The following is a 7,147-nucleotide window of genomic DNA, read 5'->3' on the forward strand; positions in this document are numbered from 1 at the left end:
TTGACAATGTTTAGAGACATTTTTGAATGTCTTAATTGGGAGTAGGTATGCTACTGGCATAGTGGTAGTCAGTAGTGGGCTGCTGCTAAACATTCTACAATGCACAGAATATTTCCCCCAATAAATAATTATCTGACTCAAACACTCAGTAGTGCCAAGGCGGAGAAACCTTGCCCGAGGCATACATTGCCCCTCGTTTGTGCTCGCCCACCTTAACTCTGTAGAGTCTCCCAAAGCAGGCATTTATGTGTTTTAATTTTGGATTTCCAGTACTTAGAGGTGAAAAATAAACTTTTGTTGAAAGACTTAATGAATAAATGAGTCAGGCCATTAAAAATTAAAACCACAAGGAAATAGTCAACCAAATCTCTAAATGATATAGTGACTGGTTATATCCTACGGCTGTGAATCTGAAGGTGGGATGTGTGGTGTCTGTGATTTTCTAAAATTCCATGTAAAGTATGTTCATATTGGCATTTTTCTGAGTAGAGAACCTAGATTTTATCAGATTCCCAAAAGAAGGCTACTGCTCCAATAATGTTAGCAATCACATTTAACACACTAGTTAAAAATTATACCTTGATAATTAGTGTGTCAGCCCTCTTTCCAGGAAACATCTGGCTGTACCTGTCTGCCATGAAAGGATTACCTTGTGGTTCTGACTCATTATCCCCAAACTTAAGAGCCACAAGTGCTTGTTTTCACACCCAGAGGCTCCCGCCTTTGACTTTTTCATTGTTCTGCTATTGTTTGTGACCCTTGGGTCACATTTACTGAATTGACACATATAAGTGAAAGTTAAGGTCGCTCATGCCCGACTCTTGTGACCCCGTGGACTGTACCATCCGTGGAATTCTCCAGGCCAGAATACTGGAGTGGGTAGCCTTTCTGACACATAGGTAGCCCTCAAATATTGTATTCTGAGTGTTTCCTTAATCTCATTCCAGTTTGATTGTATTTCTAATTATGCATTGAATTTACCAAGACTACATTAAAATTTAATAGCCAGATTACAAATTATCTATTCAATGCATTATTTTACAGATGACAAGAAGAAGACCCAAAAGAAATAGGTCGGTTGTTCCATACCAGAGAAAACTGCAAGGATCAAAAAGAGATCTCCTGTTTCCTGGTTTAATCTGCTTTTTTAGCAAATATACTGAGGTTTTAACTATCATGACATTCTACTCACTAGTGAGCCTGTCTTGCTTCTTAAGCAGCTTTAGCTCCTGTATGTTATAGAAACTGCCTGCCATTTCCTGAGACCTGATCACAGCAAAGGAGAAAGAAAAAATAAATGAAACAAGACTGACAGACAATACAGTGACTGAGTAATAATTACGGACCTTGGGAGAGGTTCCTTGTACATTATGCCTTAACACAGAGTTCTTAGAAAATAAGGGCTTCTGAGGATGTTCTTTTTTCCTTAGGTGAAAAAAGAACTAGCCCCAGACCACTGCAGGTCCCCAGGGCTGCTTATGTATGCACTGGGTCTCACTCGGACAGGTCTAACGAGCTGGGGTCTTATATCATGAATTCCAGAGGACAGGAAAATTGTGCATTTTCATTTAAGGCCAAAATGATCACCAGGTAAGCAAACTGGCATCAGGGGAGCAGAATCTCATCTCCCAGGAAAGGGGGTGTGTCCACACATCACCTGCTTTTAACCTGTTACTAACCCTGCAATTCAGAAACTGCTGCTCTGCCCTATTACAGACATGAGGAGATGGCTGTTAAAAACTGGCTGCTTTTTATCATTTTGGCCACCTAGGAGCCATGTTATCTTCACCTAAATGCTTTCCATTTCTAAGCCTTGTTTCCCTCTTTTGTAAAAAAGATAATGACAGCAACTACCTTATAAGTCACTTAACTATTGCAGAGAACCCAGTAAGCTTATACTAAATGTTAACTATTTACATTTGAATATTTTTAATGGTATTGTTTTGGAGGGTAGCCATACTCTAGTTAACCATTATCTTTTTTCAGTTTCTTAAGAAGTTAATAAACTCTGTTTGGAAACTGAGCTTTCTCTTTCAACAACTTTGGTAAAAAACCTTCCTGACATTTCTGATGAGAACTTTGCTACTAAGCAAGAGAAGTACCATGTTTAATTTCATGCTGGCAATTTACTAGTCAAAATTGCTGTCTAATTACCTGATTTTCCAATTAACCTGTACAAAGATTCAATACCTGGAGGAGATACACTTGGCTAAATTAATTTTAATTTATGTTTAGTTTTACAAGTTACTTTCAGCATTTAATTTTATTGATTCACCCAAGTTGTGCAGAGTAACTGATGTGGGGGTGTGGTGCTGACTGTGCAGAGAAATCTGCCTAAGGAGAAGAAAATAAAAGTACAAATGCGCATAAATGTTTTAATTGATTTGACTGGTTGTTAGAAGCAAAAATAAACCTTTCCAGTTAAGGCTTTAAAAATAATTGGTTCTGGCTTGGTTCTTACAGGGTGTGTGTATATGTGTTTACATCCTATATTTTGAATTATGGGAGAGTTTGTATGAAAAATTAGAGAATAAGGCACTGGATTTTTTTTCTTTCAGACTCTGGAAACATGGTTATGTTTAATATATTCTTGGGTTCCTGGCTTTATGCAGATGTTTTTTCATGTTTTATTTCTTATTTTTCTCCTTTCAACTTCAGTACCCACTCCATTCACCAATAGACATTCTAATCTGCTTAATATAGTGTTTGATATGCACATATCTTTGAAAACCGCATTAATATGTGCCTCACTTTTGTCACTAACAGTGTGTTTATGACACCTATCCATGTTGCTGTACGTATGTCTAGGGTATGATTCTAACTGCTATAAGATATTCCAAATATTCATTGGTTACATTTTATTTATGTATTCCCCAAGTGGTTGCAGCAGGGTTGTCCCCACTCTTTTTATATATCACCCAGTAGGTAACTATTTATGGGTCTGTGAGAATATTTTGTGGGGTATAAATGAACAGGAGTTATAGGAAACTGAATGGATAGAGCTATATCTATCTGTATACTTTTTATTTATTTATTTTTATCTGTATACTTTTTAAACATAAGTAGTGACAGACTGCTCTCCAGAATGGCTCTTCTTGTTTCCAAGCCTACTTCCAGTTTTCCCTTTTCCTGTTTCCACCTAGATTTTACTTCATATTATCTTTCTTCTAACTTTGGCCTCTCAAATCAGTAAAATATAATATTAAACAGTTATTTAAAATTTCTACTTTTTCCTGCTTACTAGTGAGGTTGAGCATCTTTTTATACACCTATTAGCTCTTTGGATTTTTCATTTTGTGAATTATTTCTATAGCCATGGTTCTTTTTACCCCCCTGCATTTTTTGGTTTGTAGTTACTAGAGATGTTCCTTGTTTATTCTAGTTTTAGAGCTAGCACATAACAGGTCACATCCAGTGACCTGTTAGCTTTGTCTATAGTACCCTTCACTAAACAGAAATTCTTAAATTTTGTATAGTCATAGCCATCAGTTTTGGGCAGCATCATTTGTACTTCATCCAAGAAGCCATTCCTTAGGATGGAGTTAGAAAATATTCCTTTACATTCTAAATATTAGCTTTAGGGTTTAACCTTGCACTTTTTGGTTTTTCATTTATTTGGAGTTATCTTTGTGTATACTTTGTGTGGAGTTACTTTGTGTAAAGTAAAAAGCTACTTTATTCTTCTTCACATGGTAAACCAGCACAGCCAGAATAATATGTTAAAAATTTATTTTTCTCTACTGCTTTATAATGCTTCCTCAATCATAAACTAGGTTTATATACCTATCGGTCTGTTTATAAGCTCTCTGTTCAATCACATTGGTCTCTTTGTCTATTCTTATATCAATACGACATTGCTTTTGTTGCTAAGGTTGGAAGTGTATCGTAAAGTCTAAGCTGTCATCTAGCTTTGGTATTCTGTTTAAAAATTTACCTAGTAATTTGGAGACTTTTATTCTTCCATTTAAATCTTAAAATCTGAAAACGTTCTGCTGGAATCTCAGTAACATTTTTAGGTCAATATTAAGAGAAAAATGTTTTGTTGTTATTTTATCTGTTTACTCAGATTCTCTTCTTACATTCTTACTGAGCTTTAAAATTTTCCATGAGTTCTTGTGTATTATATAGTTAAGTTTGTGTCTAGAAACCACAGTTTTTATTGTTACCATAAATGGTATCTCCTTTCTATTAATATTTTTAGCTAATTATTCCTGGTTGAAGTTTTTAAGTTGATTTTGTTTGGCAAATTTGCTGAACTCTCACAACACTTTAAATATTTCAATATTTTGTCTGCTGACTCATTTGAAATTTTTTAATATAGACCTGAAAAATGGCAGTTATTTGTTCCTTTCTAATCCTATATCTGTTATTTTTGAGTACTACTGTATGGCCAGAACTCCTGTTATCATATCACATTATGATTGTAGCCAACCTTCATAGTTTCTCTATAAAGTATGATGTTGGTTATAAAGGTTAGTAGATATAAAGTGGGTATAAAGTAGCTAGTAGATATAAAACCTATATTTATATCTAGGGAAAATATACTTCTAAAAAAGGTTTTTAAAAATAGTCCTTACCAAATTATTTTTCCAGCAATTTTAACAACAAAATTTTTTTCTAGTCCCTTAATATGTAGATTTTATGTTAAACCACCTTTGTATTCTCAAAACAAAAACTTCTTGATCATATTTCTGGTTTTAAAAATACGCTAGTTCTATTAGCAAAAACTGTGCTTAGAATTTTCTCATCTATGTTTATAAGTAATATTGCTTCTTACACTATTCTCATCTGGGTTTGAAATCAAGATCTTGCTAGCATGGTAAGTTTACTTAGGCTGCTTTCCCTCTTTTTCTATTTTTCTGGAATAACTTATATAAAGCTGAACAGTTCTTTAATAATTCAATAAAACTCTACTATAAAATTGCACAAATGCTTTGATTACCATAAAAGTTTAATTGTATTAGTCTATTAAACTTTTTTATTTCTTCTTGGGCCAATTATACATTTTATGCTTTTCTCAAAATTTATATAATAAAAATATCAAATCAATATGTGTATATCTGAAACATATTTTAAGTCAACTATACTCAACAAAATAATAATAAATAGAATTAAAAGAATATGCATTTTTTGTGTGATAGGCATAAATTTCTGTACATATCTATTAGTTCAAATATATTAGCTGTTTAAATATTGTAAGTTGTTTCTTATTTTTGACTCTTGAAGGAGTAACTGTACTGAGTTATGTCTTAAAAACTCTTCACATGTAGTACTACTTTCAATGGTTTGAAATTTGCCTGATAGGTATTATTCTAATCTTTCATTTTCAACATTTTTGGATTTTTTCATTTTAAATTTCTTTCTTCTTAAGAACATGCTGCTCAGTTTTGTTCTCTTTTTGAATCTGAACATTTACTGGTGAGTTTACTCATATTGATCTTAATTATATCACGCAGTCATGTTCAACTCTTTGTGACCCCATGGATTATAGCCTGCCAGGCTCCTCTGTCCATGGAATTCTTCAGGCAGGAATACTGGAGTGGGTTGCCATTGCCTTCTCCAGGGCATCTTCCGGACCCAGGGATCAAATTCGAGTCTCCTACACTGCAGGCAGATTCTTTACCATCTGAGCCACCAGGGAAGCCTCATTATTATTTACTAGGACTGAAATGGCAAACCACTCCAGTATTCTCCTGGAAAATGCCAGGACAGAAGAGTCTAGTGGGCTATAGTCCATGGGAACACAAGAGTTGGACATGACTTAGGAACTAAATCATCACCATTTCTAAAATACAATTTTCTGTTTTCTTTATCATTGTTTTTGTGTTTTATTTGGTATTTTTTTTTATTTTTTTAATATATATAATTTTATTACAAAATTAAAAAAAAAACAAAAACAAAAAATGCAACATTCTCATTCTAGAAAGCCCAAAAGTTGCTATTGATGCTAATTTCTATGAGTTTGCTGTGCTACCATACACAAGTCAAGAAATTAAAGAAACCATTAAATATTTAGAAACATTTAACATCAGAAGCTTGAAACTCTAACTGTATGTAGTAGCCCCTCAAAAAGCCACAACTTGCATTTTTAAAAAAGTATTTTCTCTACAAAGAATCTTATCAGCTATACAAAAATCTGTACAGTTTTTATACTGAAGCTAATATTGAGCTGCACTTGAATTCACATTCTTAGCAAAACAATTGCCTGAGCACACACGCACACTCCACACATATCATTACAAGATAGCCATTTATTCCTCATCTTCATCCTCCTCCTCCTCATCTTCATCTTCCTCCTCCTCTTCTTCTTCCTCATCTTCTGGTTCATTCTTCTTCTTGGAGCCTGTCGGCCTGCCAGGGCCCTTTTTTCCCGCTTCACTCTTGCCCTTGGCACGGTATGCAGCAATATCCTTTTCGTATTTCTCCTTTAGCTTAGCTGCTTTCTGTTCATACGGCTGTTTATCTTTGGCTGACTGCTCAGACCACATTTCACCCAATTTTTTTGCAGTATCCCCAATGGATAAGCCAGGGTGTTCGCTTTTGATCTTTGGGCGATGTTCGGAGCAAAACAGGAAGAAGGCAGATGGAGGCCTTTTCGGAGCGTTGGGATCTTTTTTCTTTCCCTTCTTGTCACCTTTAGGAGGGACATAATTTTTCATTTCCCTGTCGTAGCGAGCTTTGTCACTTTTTGCCATGTCTTCGAACTTGGACTTTTCCTTGGCCGACATGGTCTTCCATCTCTCGGAACATTTCTTGGAAAACTCTGCGAAATTGACTGAGGAGTCGGGATGCTTCTTCTTGTGCTCCTCGCGGCAGGTATTTATTTTGTGTCTTATTTGTTTTATCTTTATTTCCTATGGTATCAGGTAGCTCTTGTGCCTTGTTTTACATATTCTCACCCTACATTTTACTCCAGTCTTTCTTGAAGTGATCACCTTTACAGGGGTGTGTCCTAACAGTGCCCTGACTCAGCTGCATCTTCTAACTCTTGCTTCTTGCTTTCTGCCCCAAGGCTTATCTGATACAGCAGCATGAGCACTACATCTCTTCTTTCAGTCCTTGGGGAGGCAGACAATTGCTAGGAACATTTTCCACAGCTTCTTAAAATGTCCCATGAGAACCACTCTGTCTCTGTCCACAGCTCCAT

The 7,147-nt window shown here is 35.3% G+C and overlaps 1 pseudogene across 1 annotated transcript; it reads right to left on the minus strand.

Moving 5' to 3' along the window:
- Positions 1-6,067: 6,067 nt before the first annotated feature.
- On the minus strand, positions 6,068-6,814 carry LOC113891708 (annotated as a pseudogene). Its single transcript, XR_003510863.1, has one exon. The product of XR_003510863.1 is annotated as a high mobility group protein B2 pseudogene (transcript).
- Positions 6,815-7,147: the final 333 nt, after the last annotated feature.

This window comes from Bos indicus x Bos taurus, chromosome 4, assembly GCF_003369695.1.
Source record: "Bos indicus x Bos taurus breed Angus x Brahman F1 hybrid chromosome 4, Bos_hybrid_MaternalHap_v2.0, whole genome shotgun sequence".
NCBI lineage: Eukaryota > Metazoa > Chordata > Mammalia > Artiodactyla > Bovidae > Bos > Bos indicus x Bos taurus.